Below are 17,514 nucleotides of genomic sequence, written 5' to 3' on the forward strand. Positions count from 1 at the left end.
TTTGCACGGTGACCCACAGGACTGGGCGTTTTCTCTTGCGCCAGGAGACCCTGCATTGAGTAGTGTCGATGCGTTTTTCCTGGCGCTCGGATTGCTTTACGATGAGCCTAATTCAGTGGATCAGGCTGAGAAAAATCTGCTGGCTTTATGCCAGGGTCAGGATGATATAGAAGTATATTGTCAGAAATTTAGAAAGTGGTCAGTACTCACTCTGTGGAATGAATCTGCACTAGCGGCTTTGTTCAGAAAGGGTCTCTCTGAAGCTCTTAAGGATGTAATGGTGGGATTTCCTATGCCTGCTGGTTTGAATGAGTCCATGTCCTTGGCCATTCAGATCGGTCGTCGCTTGCGCGAGCGTAAATCTGTGCACCATCTGGCGGTATTGTCTGAGAGTAAACCTGAGCCTATGCAGTGCGACAGGACTATGACTAAAGTAGAACGGCAAGAACACAGACGTCTGAACAGACTGTGTTTCTATTGTGGTGATTCTACTCATGCTATTTCTAATTGTCCTAAACGCACTAGGCGGTTCGATAGCTCTGCCGTTATTGGTACTGTACAGTCCAAATTCCTTTTGTCCATTACCTTAATGTGCTCTTTGTCATCGTATTCTGTCATGGCGTTTGTGGATTCAGGCGCTGCCCTGAATCTGATGGATTTGGATTATGCTAAACGTTGTGGATTTTTCTTGGAGCCTTTGCGGTGTCCTATTCCGTTGAGAGGAATTGATGCTACACCTTTGGCCAAGAATAAGCCTCAGTACTGGGCCCAGCTGACCATGTGCATGGCTCCTGCACATCAGGAAGTTATTCGCTTTCTGGTACTGCATAATTTGCATGATGTGGTCGTGTTGGGGTTGCCATGGCTACAAACCCATAATCCAGTATTGGATTGGAACTCTATGTCGGTAACCAGCTGGGGTTGTCAGGGAGTACATGGTGATGTTCCATTTTTGTCTATTTCGTCATCCATTCCTTCTGACATCCCAGAGTTCTTGTCGGACTTTCAGGATGTATTTGAAGAGTCCAAGTCTGATGCCCTACCTCCGCATAGGAATTGTGATTGTGCTATCGATTTGATTCCTGGTAGTAAATTCCCTAAGGGTCGTTTATTTAATTTGTCCGTACCTGAACACACCGCTATGCGCAGTTATGTGAAGGAGTCCCTGGAGAAGGGACATATTCGCCCATCGTCGTCACCATTGGGAGCAGGGTTCTTTTTTGTAGCCAAGAAGGATGGTTCGCTAAGACCGTGTATTGATTACCGCCTTCTTAATAAGATCACTGTTAAGTTTCAGTATCCCTTGCCATTGATTTCTGACTTGTTTGCTCGGATTAAGGGGGCTAGTTGGTTCACCAAGATAGATCTTCGTGGTGCGTATAATCTGGTGAGAATCAGGCAAGGAGATGAATGGAAAACGGCATTTAATACGCCCGAGGGTCATTTTGAGTATCTGGTGATGCCGTTCGGACTTGCCAATGCTCCATCTGTTTTTCAGTCTTTTATGCATGACATTTTCCGTGAGTATCTGGATAAATTCTTGATTGTTTACTTGGATGACATTTTGATCTTCTCAGATGATTGGGAGTCTCATGTGAAGCAAGTCAGAATGGTTTTCCAGGTACTGCGTGCTAATTCCTTGTTCGTGAAGGGATCAAAGTGTCTCTTCGGTGTGCAGAAAGTTTCATTTTTGGGGTTCATCTTTTCCCCTTCTACTATCGAGATGGATCCGGTTAAGGTTCAGGCCATCCAGGATTGGACTCAGCCGACATCTCTAAAAAGTCTGCAGAAATTCCTGGGCTTTGCTAATTTTTATCGTCGCTTCATCTGTAATTTTTCTAGCATTGCCAGACCATTGACCGATTTGACCAAGAAGGGTGCTGATTTGGTTAATTGGTCTTCTGCTGCCGTGGAAGCTTTTCAGGAGTTGAAGCGTCGTTTTTGCTGTGCCCCTGTGTTGTGTCAACCTGATGTTTCTCTTCCGTTCCAGGTCGAGGTTGATGCTTCTGAGATTGGTGCAGGGGCGGTTTTGTCACAGAGAGGTTCTGGTTGCTCAGTGTTCAAACCATGTGCTTTCTTTTCCAGGAAATTTTCTGCTGCTGAGCGTAATTATGATGTGGGCAACCGAGAGTTGCTGGCCATGAAGTGGGCATTCGAGGAGTGGCGTCATTGGCTTGAGGGTGCTAAGCATCGCGTGGTGGTTTTGACTGATCATAAGAACCTTACTTATCTTGAGTCTGCCAAGCGCTTGAATCCTAGACAGGCCCGTTGGTCGTTATTTTTTGCTCGTTTTGATTTTGTGGTTTCATACCTTCCGGGCTCTAAAAATGTGAAGGCGGATGCTCTGTCTAGGAGTTTTGTGCCCGACTCTCCGGGGTTATCTGAGCCGGCGAGTATCCTCAAGGAAGGAGTCATTGTTTCTGCCATCTCCCCTGATTTGCGGAGAGTGTTGCAGAAATTTCAGGCTAATAAACCTGATCGTTGTCCGGCCGAGAAACTGTTCGTCCCTGATAGGTGGACTAGTAAAGTTATCTCTGAACTTCATTGTTCGGTGCTGGCCGGTCATCCAGGAATCTTTGGTACCAGGGAGTTGGTTGCTAGATCCTTCTGGTGGCCATCTCTGTCACGGGATGTGCGTGCTTTTGTGCAGTCCTGTGGAATTTGTGCTAGGGCTAAGCCCTGCTGTTCACGTGCCAGTGGGTTGCTTTTGCCCTTGCCGGTCCCGAAGAGGCCTTGGACACATATTTCGATGGATTTCATTTCTGACCTTCCCGTTTCTCAAAAAATGTCGGTCGTTTGGGTGGTCTGTGATCGCTTTTCTAAAATGGTCCATCTGGTGCCCTTGGTTAAATTGCCTTCCTCCTCTGATTTGGTGCCTTTGTTCTTCCAGCATGTGGTTCGTTTACATGGCATTCCTGAGAATATTGTTTCTGACAGAGGTTCCCAGTTTGTCTCGAGGTTCTGGCGAGCCTTTTGTGGTAGGATGGGCATTGACCTATCTTTCTCCTCGGCCTTCCATCCTCAGACTAATGGCCAGACCGAACGAACCAATCAGACCTTGGAAACATATCTGAGATGTTTTGTTTCCGCTGACCAGGATGATTGGGTGTCATTTTTGCCGTTGGCTGAGTTCGCCCTTAATAATCGGGCCAGCTCGGCTACCTTGGTCTCTCCATTTTTCTGCAATTCTGGGTTCCATCCTCGTTTCTCTTCAGGACAGGTTGAGTCTTCGGACTGTCCTGGTGTGGATTCTGTGGTGGACAGGTTGCAGCAGATCTGGACTCAGGTGGTGGACAATTTGACCTTGTCCCAGGAGAAGGCTCAGCTTTTCGCTAATCGCAGACGCCGTGTGGGACCCCGACTTCGTGTTGGGGATCTGGTTTGGTTATCTTCTCGTCATATTCCTATGAAGGTTTCCTCTCCTAAATTTAAACCTCGTTTTATTGGTCCGTATAGGATTTCTGAGATTCTCAATCCGGTGTCTTTTCGTCTGACCCTCCCAGACTCCTTTTCCATACATAATGTATTCCATAGGTCGTTGTTGAGGAGATACGTGGCACCTATGGTTCCATCTGTGGAGCCTCCTGCCCCTGTTTTGGTGGAGGGGGAATTGGAGTATATTGTGGAGAAGATTTTGGATTCTCGTGTCTCTAGACGGAAACTCCAGTATCTGGTCAAATGGAAGGGTTATGCTCAGGAAGATAATTCCTGGGTTTTTGCCTCTGATGTCCATGCCCCAGATCTTGTTCGTGCCTTTCATGTGGCTCATCCTGGTCGGCCTGGGGGTTCTGGTGAGGGTTCGGTGACCCCTCCTCAAGGGGGGGGTACTGTTGTGAATTCTGTGGCTGAGTTCACTTCTGTGGTCACAAGTGGTATTGCAGTCTCTGGGCTTCCTCCCTCAGGTGTTTTGGTGAGCTCGTTGGCTGCCTTGCTATTTAGCTCCACCTGAGTCTGTCTTCCTTGCTCCTTGTCAATGTTCCAGTGTTGGATCTGAGCTACTGCATCTCTCCTTGGGCCTGCTGCTCTGCTAGATAAGTGCTTCTAGTTTGTTTTCTGTTTTTTCTGTCCAGCTTGCTATTAACTTTTGCTGGAAGCTCTGAGAAGCAAAGGGGTGCACCGCCGTGCTGTTAGTTCGGCACGGTGGGTCTTTTTGCCCCTTTGCGTGGTTTTCGTTTTAGGGTTTTTTGTAGACTGCATAGTTCTCTTTGCTATCCTCGCTCTGTCTAGAATATCGGGCCTCACTTTGCTGAATCTATTTCATTCCTACGTTTGTCTTTTCATCTTGCTAACAGTCATTATATGTGGGGGGCTGCCTATTCCTTTGGGGTATTTCTCTGAGGTAAGTCAGGCTTGTATTTCTATCTTCAGGCTAGTCAGCTCCTCAGGCAGTGCCGAGTTGCATAGGTAGTTATAGGCGCAATCCACTGCTGCTTATAGTTGTGTGAGGATAGATCAGGTACTGCAGTCTACAGAGATTCCACGTCTCAGAGCTTGTCCTATTGTTTTTGGTTATTGCCAGATCTCTGTATGTGCGCTGATTACTGCACGCTGTGTTGCCTGATTGCCAGCCATAACAGCCGGCACCGGGAATCTTGTTAAAGTTGAGGGACGCATGGATTACTCTCAGTATCAGCAGATTCTTGACAATAATGTTCATGAATCAGTGACAAAGTTGAAGTTACACAGGGGATGGATCTTTCAGCAAGACAATGATCCAAAACACCGCTCCAAATCTACTCAGGCATTCATGCAGAGGAACAATTACACTGTTCTGGAATGGCCATCCCAGTCCCCAGACCTGAATATCATTGAACATCTGTGGGATCATTTGAAGAGGGCTGTCCATGCTCGGGGACCATCAAACTTAACTGAACTGGAATTGTTTTATAAAGAGGAATGGTCAAAAATACCTTCATCCAGGATCCAGGAACTCATTAAAAGCTACAGGAAGCGACTAGAGGTTGTTATTTTTGCAAAAGGAGGATCTACTAAATATTAATGTCACTTTTCTGGTGGGGTGCCCATACTTATGCACCTGTCAAATTTTGTTTGAATGCAGATTGCACATTTTCTGTTAGTACAATAATCCTCATTTCAAGTTAGAAACATTACTGTGTCCAACAGTTATTAGATTTATGAAACTGAAATAGCTGTTGCAAAAAAAACATTTTTTATAAAACATTAAGCTTAAGATTAATAGGGGTGCCCAAACTTTTTCATATAACTGTATTTGGTATCACTGCATTCAGAAACACCCGATCTACAAAATATAAAAGGAATTCATCTGATCAAAAAACGGCGTAAAGAGAAAAGCATCAAAACAATGTCACTCAGGGTGTAACCTTTATATAGCATTTCCTGTGCCAGTTTGTTATATTCTACAACTAAGGGCTTTGGCCAGAAACACGTCAGATGAACATGTTTTTAATCCTATGCCGTGGACTGTTCCCTGCCAAAGAGACACTAATATCCATTATACTTTATTCTGTGTTGTACCTGTAAGGCAAAATCCTAACCTATTCAGGAGCTTTTGTAGAATTAATTAATTTGATTTGCATTCCACATTCTTCTTAAATTGACACCTGTAAAGAGAACATTCCCATGTGAATGAAGTTTACCACAATGTTTCTAGAACATAATGCCACAATCAAAGGAAATTCCAATAAGGTTGAGAAAATACTGAAATATAGCAGTGTGCAAAGAGTAAAGCTGCTTATAAGGCTTTTGAAACCATAACTCAAGTGAGAACGATTCTGTCAAACAGTGAAAACAATAAGAAATTCCTTTAGGGCAAAGTGGTTGACCACAATTATTTCATGGATGCAGCAACAAATATAGTCGGTAAGGCCATTGCTAAGGCTCTGGGATTCCAGCGAAGCACCGTTCGAGCCATTATCCAAAATGGAAAAAACTTAGAACAGTGGCGATCCTTTCTTGGAGTGCCAAACCTACCGCATTCTAACAATGATGCTTCCAATAGGTAAAATTAAAAGCAAAGCCACAGAAAGAGGTATCAAAATTTCCCCCAAAAAGTCAAGAATTAACTCGGCAAAAAAAAGGGCAACAGTATTTACCTGGTTGTCTCATCTGTATTTTGCTCCTGTGTTGTCTCCATCTTTATTAAGTGGATGTGCTGCATTAGTTTTCGTGACTTGGGCAGATAAATAATGATGCCCTTTTTGGTATGTTAAAGCATCTATGAGGTCCCATAAGGCCTCGAACAAGAATAGCGAGCTTTATTTGCCTCAATAAAGGTCAATGTACAGGATTACACTGGGCAAAATTACATTCATGGTAGACGCAAACCACTGCTGACCAAAAAAAACCCACAAGGGCTCATCTTTATGGATAATATTCTGAGGATTGATGAGTCAGAGGTGGACCATTTTGGAAGACTTTGGCTCATTCAGACTGATGTTTTACTTGCCAGTCTTACTTTACGGGCTGTTGAAGTAAAATGTGCTTAATTTATTAAGAGGCGCACACCACTTAATGACTTAGGAACGTCTTATAACTGGCGGGTGCCTCTGCTAGATATGTACTCCACTCACTGACTAGAGTACATTTCTGAAGAAATTTCCACAAAAAAGTGGCATAAATTTGAATAGGTTTGCCAGGCAGGCTTAGGCACACCCTGTGAGAGCCATGCTCTGTCCATTTTGCCAAAGCTGTTCAGCATGTTTCATGAAAATGCCAAAAGTGACAATATTTTTGCCCTACTTTCAAGTTGCCCCAAAATGCTGTGACAGTTGGGGACTAGTGTTGAGCGATACAGCAACAGCAGGTTTTTTCCGGGGGCACCACGAGGAGGAACGGACTCACCCCCATACACTGCTTAGTCTTCTTCTGCTTATAATTTAGATAATATCTTTTGCTCTGATTTTTAGTCTTATGCTTAATGTACTTCTGCTTTTTGTTCTGCAGCTTCTTGTTCTTCTGCTTCTTGTTCTTCTGTCTCTTCAGGGTCGTCGTTTCCGGGGTCGTCGTCTTCTTCGGGGTGGTCTTCAGGGTCATCTTCTCCAGAGTCGTCATCTCCAGGGTCGTCATCTCCGAGGTCGTCGTCTTCTTCGGGGTGGTCTTCAGGGTCGTCATCTCCAGGGTCGTCATCTCCGGGGTCGTCGTCTCCAGGGTCGTCGTCTTCTTCAGGGTGGTCTTCAGGGTCGTCGTCAGGGAGATCCAGAGTGATTACCAAAAACCATTTAAAAAAGCTTGAACTTGGAAATGTAGCAGAAGGTACAAGAAGGCTGAGGAACTGCCGAGAACCAGCTAATGGTAATGGAACCCAGATGGGTAGCCGAAGGTACAAGAGCCAATGGAACTATCGAGGACCAGCTGATGGTACTGGAACACGGTTACAAAGCAGGAGGTACCCAAGCCATAAAGCACTACCAAGGAGCACCAGACGTTGGTGGAACTCGGATACCGAGAAGGAGGCACCTATGCCAAAGGCTCTGCCTGGAACCAGCTTATGGTACTGGAACAAGGATGGGTAGCAGAAGGTACAAGAGCCAGAGACACTGCCGAGTACCAGCTGGTGGTGCTGGAACCCGGATGGGTAGCAGAAGGTACAAGAGCCATTGGAACTACCGAGGACCAGCTGATGGCTTGGCACCTAAGCCAAAGGCTCTGCCTGGAACCAGCTGACGGTATTGGAACTCAGGGGGACCTATTCAAGATTGACTTCCAAAGAACCAGCTAATGGTGCTGGAACTCAGTTAGGCAGCAGAAGGTCCACATAAAAAAAATTGCAAGGCCGCGAGCCGGCCGGAGTTACTGAAAACCCACAGTCCTACAGGGGAAGCTTGTCATACTGGCACTACGAAACCAGCCTTGATTGTTAGATCCCGCAGCCCACATAGGAAGCACCTAAACTGCAGGCACCATAGAGTCGGCTAACCCGACCGCAACCCGACAGGACAACGTATTGGAGGCAAAGTGACCTTGACACTACCCGGAAACAGCTGGCGTGCTGGAACCAGGCTGGGCAGAAGGGAGTGCCCGTGCCAAAGACACTGCCGAGAACCAGGTGGCGGTGCTGGAGCCCAGGGTCAATGCTAGAAACAGAGTGGAGGCAGATTCGTAATTGGAGCAAGTTTAATATCTGTAGTAGTGTGAATGTGGAGGGAGCAAGAGACATTGCCGCACACACAGCAGGGGATCAGCTGACGTTACTGAATCCCAATAACACTGGAGCCTGTGTCTTCTGATTTATTCACACTGCAGGGCTGGGATTCAAGGGCATGCGCTGTGCATATCTTCGCCTCTCACTCATCTCCCTCTGCCTTCTTCAGACTGTGCGGCGTCAGCTGATCCTTAAGCGCATGCCACGGCGATTAGGGCTCAGCTGACGCCGCACAGTCTGAACAAGGTGGAGGGAGAGGAGTGAGAGGTGAAGATATGCACTGCGCATGCCCATGAATCCCAGCCCCGCAGTGTGAATAAATCAGAAGACACTGCGGGGCAGGACCTCGGCCAGCGCGGCCGCACAGGCGCAGTCAGCCTGGCATCAAATGATGTGAGAAGACAGGCAGCGCTAACTGCGCATACCCAAGGGATAGCATAACAGCGCAGGCTCTGGGACAGATTCAAACTACGCTCAGGAGGCGGTGCCCGGCGCCAAGGGGGTATGAATGACGGCTGTGCTGCATCTGATTAGAAAGGAAAGTCCTGCCTCTGGGACGGTTTCACGGTATGCGGGGCACATTTTATAAGTGTTTAGTTCAGCGTTTGCAAGGAGCATAACTAAAAGAGCCACCTTGTCCAAATGCAGCATTAGTGCTGCATAAGGTGGCTCTTTTAGTTACAAACGCCTGGGTGGGTGACAGGTTCCCTTTAATATCTGTAGTAGTGTGAGTGTGGATGGAGCAGGAGAAATTGCCGGATACACAGCAAGGGATCAGCTGACGTTACTGAACCTCAATAACACGGCAGCAAGTGTTGACTGTGCAGATGACACTTCTGAGCAGCAATTGGCAGTGATGGAGCCCAGGGTCAATGCTAGACACAGAGTGTAGCCAGAGGCCTAGTTGGAGCAAGTTTAATATCTGTTGTAGTGTGATTGTGGACAAAGCAGGAGAAATTGCCGGATACACAGCAGGGGATCAGCTGACATTACTGAACCCCAATAACACGGCAGCAAGTGTTGACTGTGCAGACAGCACTTCTGAGCAGCAACTGGCAGTGTTGGAGCCCAGGGATTACAGTTCAGGTGGTAGAAACATGAACACAACAGGAGACCTGGATGCTGTTACCAACCAATTATTTAATCTGAAAGAGGACTGGCAAATTCCTGCGAGATCCAGGCCTTGTTCATTTTCAGAAAAGTAAGCCAGTCAACGTTATCGGAGGATAGTCGCATGCAACGGTCTGTTAGTACACCACCTGCGGCACTAAAGACGCGTTCCAATAATACACTAGCAGCAGGGCAAGCCAGCACCTCCAATGCATACTGGCTACGCTCTGGCCATGTATCCAGCTTAGAGACTCAAAACTTGAAGGGGGAAGAGCCGTGTGAGAGAACACTGAGAGGACAAGACATGTAGTCTGTCACCATCTGACGGAAACATTGCCTCCTGCTGACTAGAGCCGTCTGTGATGGTGTAGACATTTGTGACGGGGACACAAAACTTTGGCACATTTGGGCCATAATGGGCTTGCCTTGTTCTGAGGCGCTGCTTCTGCTCCCTCTTTGTGCAGAGCTTCCCCCACTGCCTCGACGCACTGAGCTGCTTTGTAAAGCACTAGCAGCACTGCTCTCGGTTGGAAGGGAGAATGATGGAATGCACCAGTGTGTCTTGGTACTGCCGCATTTTACGCTCCCGGTTCAACTGTGTTATGAGGCTTTGTAAGTTGTCCCGGTAGCGAGGATCTAGGAGGGTGGACAGCCAATAATCAGCCGTGTTGAGAATGTGGGTGAAGCGGCGGTCATTTCTCAGGCACTGCAGCATGAAATCAACCTTGTGCTACAGACTGCCAACTGGCCAAGAAACGCTGTCCCCTGCTTGAGGCGTCATCTCTGCCTGCTCTGCATTACCCCACCCTCGCTCTACATACTGACTACTAGAGCATTGTGTAACTCCCTCCTCTGGACAGATGTCTTCCTCCTCCATTGACTCCTCCTCATCCTACTCACAAGGTATCCCCTGCATAGGCCTTTGTGAGGAACCACGTTGCGCAGACTGTCCAGAAGCAGATGGCATTTATGACTCCTCATCCTCCACCTCTTCCACAACCTCCTCCCTTAATGCTTGCAGTGTTTTTTCAAGCAGGCAGATAAGGGGGATAGTCATGCTGACTAGTGCATCATCTGCACTCGCCATCTGCGTGGAATCATCGAAGGCATGCAAAACGTGGCAGATGTCCTTCATAGAGGCCCACTCAGTGGTAGTGAAGTGTGACCGACGCGCAGTGCGACTTGTTTGCGCCTGATGCAGCTGGTACTTCATTACTGCTGCCTGCTGCTTCCCCTGACGAAGCCGCTGCGGGGGCGATACGCATGGGGTTCTCTCCACACACCCTTTTCTGATTCCATGCCGGTCACTTAGGGCATGGATAGCTGCATGGCATTTTAGAGCCAGTTTATCTGTGGGCTTCGGCTTATTTTCTTCCACATTCAGCTGAGTATATACGGCATTATATCGCTTTCATTGTTTGCATGGGCTATCAATCTTGTTCACTGTTTTCTACCCTGGTTGATGGTCTTTTGGTGAGCTTTTGGACATATTATTATTTTTTTTTTCTTAGGCTCACTATGCTGATATATCTATAGGGAGTGCAGCACATAGGGTCTGGTTTTCCTTATCTACAGGTCTTTTGCACGTCATAGAGACCTCTCCCTTTTCAGCTATTATATATAAATATGCTTCTTTGCAAACATGTGGTGATTTATTCTGCCAGCCCTATTTATCTTACTATATTATGTTAAAATATTTCTTGCAGACATATTATGTGTGATTAGAGGTGTTTTGTACACACTTGTTGTATTTTTCATGTTTTTAGATGTTCTTTGCTTTGGTGTTTAATAAACTATTTGGTATTTTTCTATTCCTTGGGCGGCACGGTGGCGCAGTGGTTAGCACAGCAGCCTTGCAGCGCTGGCGTCCTGGGTTCGAACCCCACCAAGGACAACATCTGCAAAGAGTTTGTATGTTCTCTCCGTGTTTGCGTGGGTTTCCTCCGGGCACTCTGGTTTCCTCCCACATTCCAAAGACATACTGATAGGGAATTTAGATTGTGAGCCCCATCTGGGACAGCGATGATAATGTGTGCAAAAAATGTAAAGCGCTGCGGAATATGTTAGCGCTATATAAAAATAAAAATTATTATTATTATTATTCCTTGTGATTGTGCTACTGTTTGTAGTCCAATCTTTTTTTTGTTTCTTTGCCATATACATTATTGGACTAGGCACTGCACCCCTCTCTTTTTATCCAATACAGCTTGAGTGCACCCTTTCTTATATTTTGTGCCTGCTGCTCACACAACCGCTCCAACATATGTAAGGTTGAATTCCACTTGGTGGGTAGGTCACATATGAAGCGATGTTCCAGAAGGCGGAATCGGCGCTGCAAAGCTTCAATGCGCGATTTTGCCATGCTGGAACGCCACAAGTAAGCGCACTCTAGGCGGACCTTGCGCAGCAGTGCATCAAGATCCGGATAGTCCCTCAAAAAACTCTGCACGACCAAGTTGAGCACATGTGCTAGACATGGGATGTAAGTGAGGTTGCCTAGGCCCAGAGCTGCCACCAGATTTCGGCCATTATCACACACTACCATGCCTGGCTGGAGATTCGCTGGCACAAATCACACGTCGCTCTCCTGCTTGATGGCATTCCAGAGCTCCTGCGCTGTATGGCTTTGATTCCCCAAAGAAATTAATTTCAATACGGCCTGTTGACGTTTGGCCACGGCTGTGCTCATATCGGTCGTAACAGGTAAGCGTTCATGGGTCAAGGTGGAGGTAGACTGTGACGGCTCCTGCAGCGCTGATTCAGAGGAACTGGGTTATGAGGAGGAGTCAATGTCTACAGACTGGATTCCTGCAATCCTTGGAGTTGGTAGAACACGCACAGCGCCACTCTCAAGATCTCTACCCAGCTCCACAACATTTACCCAATGGGCAGTGAGGGAAAGGTATCATCCCTGTCTATGGTTACTGGTCCACGCATCGGTGGTCAGGTGGACCTTGCTACTGACGGCATTTAGTAGCGCATGTTTAATGTTTCCCTCCACATGCTTTTGCAGGGCAGAGACGGCTTGCCTGCTGAAATATAAGCAGCTGGGCACGTTGTATTGTAGGACTGCCAATGCCATGAAGTTACAGAAGGTGTCAGTCTCCACCAGCCTGAATGAAAGCATTTCAAGTGACAGTAGTTTTGCAATGCCAGCATTCAGAGCCTGTGCTCGGGGGTGGTTTGCCGAGTATGGGCGCCTTTTCTCCCATGCCTGTGCTACCGATGGCTGTAGACTGGCCTGGGAGTGTGAGGATGGCAGGGAACGTGGTGCTGTGGGTGGAATTACACTGTGTCTCTGTCCAACAGTACCAGAGGTTCTTCCATGACGATCCTGTGAGGAAGCCAAACCAGCTGTGTGTGAGCTGAAGGAAGAGGCTACAACACGAGCTGAAGAGGTGGTAGGTGGCGCTGTAGGTTGGCCTAGGTCTTCAGTGTGTCTTTGTAACTCCACCACGTGGTCTGCACATGTTTCCACATATTTGTGGTATTGAGGTTGCTGACACTTTTCCCTCTTTTGACTTTCTGATTACACAGCTTGCATTTGACAAAACAAATGTCATCTGCAACTGTGTCAAAAAAGGACCTGGCATCTCAAGTCTTGGGAGCGCCCGTTTTGGGTTTTGGAAGAGGCATGCTCCTAATGGGTGCCGAAGTGGAGGCTACAGGCAACGCAGTCTTCCCCCTCCCTCTCCCTCCTTTTTGGGCCGTTCGGGGAAGCTCCTCCTCAGAGCTGCTCCCACCACCTTCCTGTACCTCACGCCATGATGGGTCAAGGACCTCATCATCTACACTACCCTTTTCCAACGACTGCTTCTCCAGGGTAGTCTCGGCAGCACAGTATGCACCAGAAAGTGGCACCTGAGTCTCATCATAAGATGCGTACTGAGGTGTGCTGACCATAGGCACTGGCCCGCCCTCCTTTTCAGATTCAGAGAGACAAAGCAGTTGCGCATCACTGCATACTGCCTCTTCTTCAATTTCTCGAATGCTCCTTGGCTGGCCCCCTCTCCAAGCCAAGAGATTCAGAGAACAGAAGATGACTCCTGTCCAGGGCTCTCTGACTGCCTGGGCAATTTGGCAAGTGGTCAAGAGACAGATGGGTGCTCTTCAGTGCTCTGGACCTGAGAGGATGTGGCACTAATTGAAGTCAATGCATTAGCTGCCATTTATCCGACAACGGCTTCAATTTGTTCATCCTGCAGCAGTGGGGTACGGCGAGCTCCTACAAAGCTGCGCATAAAGAACTGTTCCGTGGTAAAACTGGGGGATGCTGAGTCACTGGTGCCTGCAGCAGGCACATAATCCCCACGTCCTCTCCCTGCTGAAACTCCACGCCCATGACCACGTGCCTTACTCCCTGCCTTTTTCATCTTGGTAGACTGATAAAGATGGGCAGAAAAGTACTAAGAGCTTAGTGTGCTTATTCCAGAACAGCTGCTAACAGGTATAAGAAACACTAATTTTATAAAGTGTTGACTAGACTTTAATATGAGCTAATATGGCCTACACAACTGTAAAGTGGAGTGTTTGGTGAACTTTATTAACTTTTTGCTTTTTTCACAAAAAGACACTGGATGTTCCCAAACATGTTAAACCAATAGTATCACAAACTTTTTGTAGCTATTACAATGCAGGAAGGTAACCTACAATGCAATAGATGAAGCTCCAAAAAATACGCTAATACTAACCTGGCTGGGGCTGCAGGGCACAAGGCTTCAGAAAGGCCCCTCTATCTACACCTATATAGTGTGTGCACACCATCTAGCTGCATATAGATGGACACACACTAGGAGAAATCAGGAAAAATGTGCAGCTGCACTAATGCAAAAAAGGATAATTGAACAGTATGAGGCAGTGACGCACGCTGAGCGGACTACAACCAGATGTGGCTGCAGAACAGACTACAGCATGAGCTGCACTCACACACAGAGACCTTGCAGACAGCCGTGAACAGCGCTGAAAGGCTGCAGAAAAGCTCCTCTATTTACTCCTATATATTGTGTGCGCGCAATCTAGCTGGATATGGATGAAAACACACTAGGGGAAATCAGGAAAAATGTGCAGCTGCACTAATGTAAAAAAGGACAATTGAACAGTATGAGGCAGTGACGCATGCTGAGTGGACTACAACCAGATATGGCTGCAGAACAGACTACAGAGTGCGCTGCACTCACACACAGAGACCTTGCAGACAGCCGTGAACAGCACTGCAAGGCAAAAAAAAGCTTCTCACACAGCGGTTACTAAAGTAGCCTGGGTAAAGCACAATGAAGCAAATCGCTATCTCAAACTGGCCCTCAGTCAGAACAGCAGCGTCCTGTCCCTAACTGAATTCACAGTAGAGTGAACCCAAAATGGCGGCGGCGGCGGCTTTTAGAGTGCATCATGACATCATTTCAGCAGCCAATCACAGCCATGCCATTATTTACATGCCTAACAGGATGTGCCCACACTTCTTAGGATCCTCATTGGCTGAATTAAATCAAACTGGCTCATAGCATTATGGGAACTTCCGATTCCGGTATTTGATATTGCAAAAGTATCGGAACTCAGTATCGGAACTCCGATACCGCGAATATCGACCGATACCCGATACTTGTAGTATCGGAATGCTCAACACTAGTGTTGAGCGATACCTTCCGATATCGGAAAGTATCGGTATCGGATAGGATCGGCCGATATTCAAAAAATATCGGATATCGCCGATACCGATACCCGATCCCAATGCAAGTCAATGGGACCAAAATATCGGAATTAAAATAAACCCTTTCTTTCCTTGTAGGTTCATTCTACATGAAGGAAAACAACTAAGAATAATGCAGGATGTATTTGGGGAGGTGGCGGAGACATTAAAGTCATAGAGGTTTAGCCCAATCAAATAGAATAGCATGTTTTTTGTTTTGTTTTTTAAAGACGTTCGGAGTGACAAAGATATTGACTATGTAAATATTTTTTTTATTTTGTCAGATATTGATGTTTCACTATTCCACGACCTTCCCCTTCTTTTTTTTTTTACTTTTCCCACACTTTCATCTTCATCATCATCAGCATCTTTGACATCAACTTCTTCTTCACCTTATTCATCTTCTTCTTCATCCTTTACCTTTTTTTTTTTTTTTTATTACATTCTTCATATTCATTTTATTCAACTATTATTATTCTTCCTATTCTACATATTCATTTTATTCAACTGTATTATTCTTCCTATTCTACTTCTTCATCATATTCTCATTTGTGACAGGCATTCCCGTAGTTGTTATCTATAAAAGTTGGAAGATTACACCTTCCGTTCTGCCAGTCACAAAAGTTACATTTGTCCGCGTTCAGTTTGGCCTGCAGCATCAGGCTTTATCCAGGGGCACCAGGAGGAGGAACGGACTCACCCCCATACACTGCTTAGTCTTCTTCTGCATATAATTGAGATAATATCTTTTGCTCTGATATTAAGTGTTATGCTTAATGTTCTTCTGCTCTTTGTTCTGCAGCCTCTTGTTCTTCTGCTTCTCGGTCTTCCATGTCGTCGTCTCCAGTGTCGTCATCTCCGCCGTCGTCGTCTCCGCCGTCGTCGTCTCCACCGTCGTTGTCTCCGCCGTCGTCGTCGTCGTCATCGGGGTGGTCTTCCGGGTTGTCGTCGTCGTCGTCATCGGGGTGGTCTTCCGGGTCGTCGACTTTAGGGTCTTCAACTTGGAAATGTAGCAGAAGGTACAAGAAGGCTGAGAAAATGCCAAGAACCTGATGATGGAACTGGAACTCGGATGGCTACCCGAAGGTTCAAGAGCCTATGGAACTACCGAGGACCAGCTGACGTTACTGGAACCCGGTTACTAAGCAGGAGGTACCCGTGCTAAAAAGCACTACCAAGGACCGCCTGACGTTGGCGGAACTCGGATACCCAGAAGGAGGCACCTAAGCCAAAGGCTCTGCCCGGAACCAGCTGACGGTACTGGAACCAGGATGGGGAGCAGAAGGTACAAGAGCAAAAGACACTGCTGAGAACCAGCTGACGGTACTGCAACCCGGATGGGTAGCCGAAGGTCCAAGAGCCAATGGAACTACCGAGGACCAGCTGACGTTACTGGAACCCGGTTACTAAGCAGGAGGTACCCGTGCCTGAAAGCACTACCAAGGACCACCTGACGTTGGTGGAACTTGGATACCCAGAAGGAGGCACCTAAGCCAAAGGCTCTGCCCAGAACCAGCTGACGGTACTGGAACCAGGATGGGGAGCAGAAGGTACAAGAGCAAAAGACACTGCCGAGAACCAGCTGACGGTGCTGGAACCAGGTGGTGGACCCGAAGGCCCACAGGAGAGGAGAGAGCAGCTAGGCCGCGAGGCAGCCGCAGTTACCGAACCCCAACAGTCCTACAGGGGGAGCTGGGCCTACTGGCACTACAGAACCAGCCTTGACTACCAATTCATGCAGCCCACATAGGAAGCTCCTAAACTGGAGGCACCCTGGAGTTGGCTAACCCGACCGCACCACGACGGGGCAAGCATAGGCGTCTCAGTGAGCTTGACACTACCCGGAAACAGCTGACGGTGCTGGAACCAGGTTTGGCACGAGGGAGTACCTGTGACAAAAACACTGCCGAGAACCAGCTGGCGGTGCTGGAACCCAGATGCGTTGCCCCAGTGTGCAAGAGCCAATGGCACGACCGAGGACCAGCTGACGGTGCTGGAACCCGGTTACTAAGCTGTAGGTGCCCGCGCTTAAAAGCACTACCAAGGACCGCCTGACGTTGGCGGAACTCGGATACCCAGGAGGAGGCACCTAAGCCAAAGGCTCGGCCCGGAACCAGCTGACGGTGCTGGAACCAGGTGGTGGACCCGAAGGCCCACAGGAGAGGAGAGAACAGCTAGGCCGCGAGGCAGCCGCAGTTACCGAACCCCAACAGTCCTACAGGGGAAGCTGGGCCTACTGGCACTACAGAACCAGCCTTGACTACCAGTTCACGCAGCCCACATAGGAAGTTCCTAAACTGGAGGCACCCTGGAGTTGGCTAACCCGACTGCACCACGACGGGGCAAGCATAGGCGTCTCAGTGAGCTTGACACTACCCGGAAACAGCTGACGGTGCTGGAACCAGGTTTGGCACGAGGGAGTACCTGTGACAAAAAGACTGCCGAGAACCAGCTGGCGGTGCTGGAACCCAGATGCGTTGCCCCAGTGTGCAAGAGCCAATGGCACGACCGAGGACCAGCTGACGGTGCTGGAACCCGGTTACTAAGCTGTAGGTGCCCGCGCTTAAAAGCACTACCAAGGACCGCCTGACGTTGG

This window comes from Ranitomeya imitator, chromosome 6 (assembly GCF_032444005.1).
Source record: "Ranitomeya imitator isolate aRanImi1 chromosome 6, aRanImi1.pri, whole genome shotgun sequence".
NCBI lineage: Eukaryota > Metazoa > Chordata > Amphibia > Anura > Dendrobatidae > Ranitomeya > Ranitomeya imitator.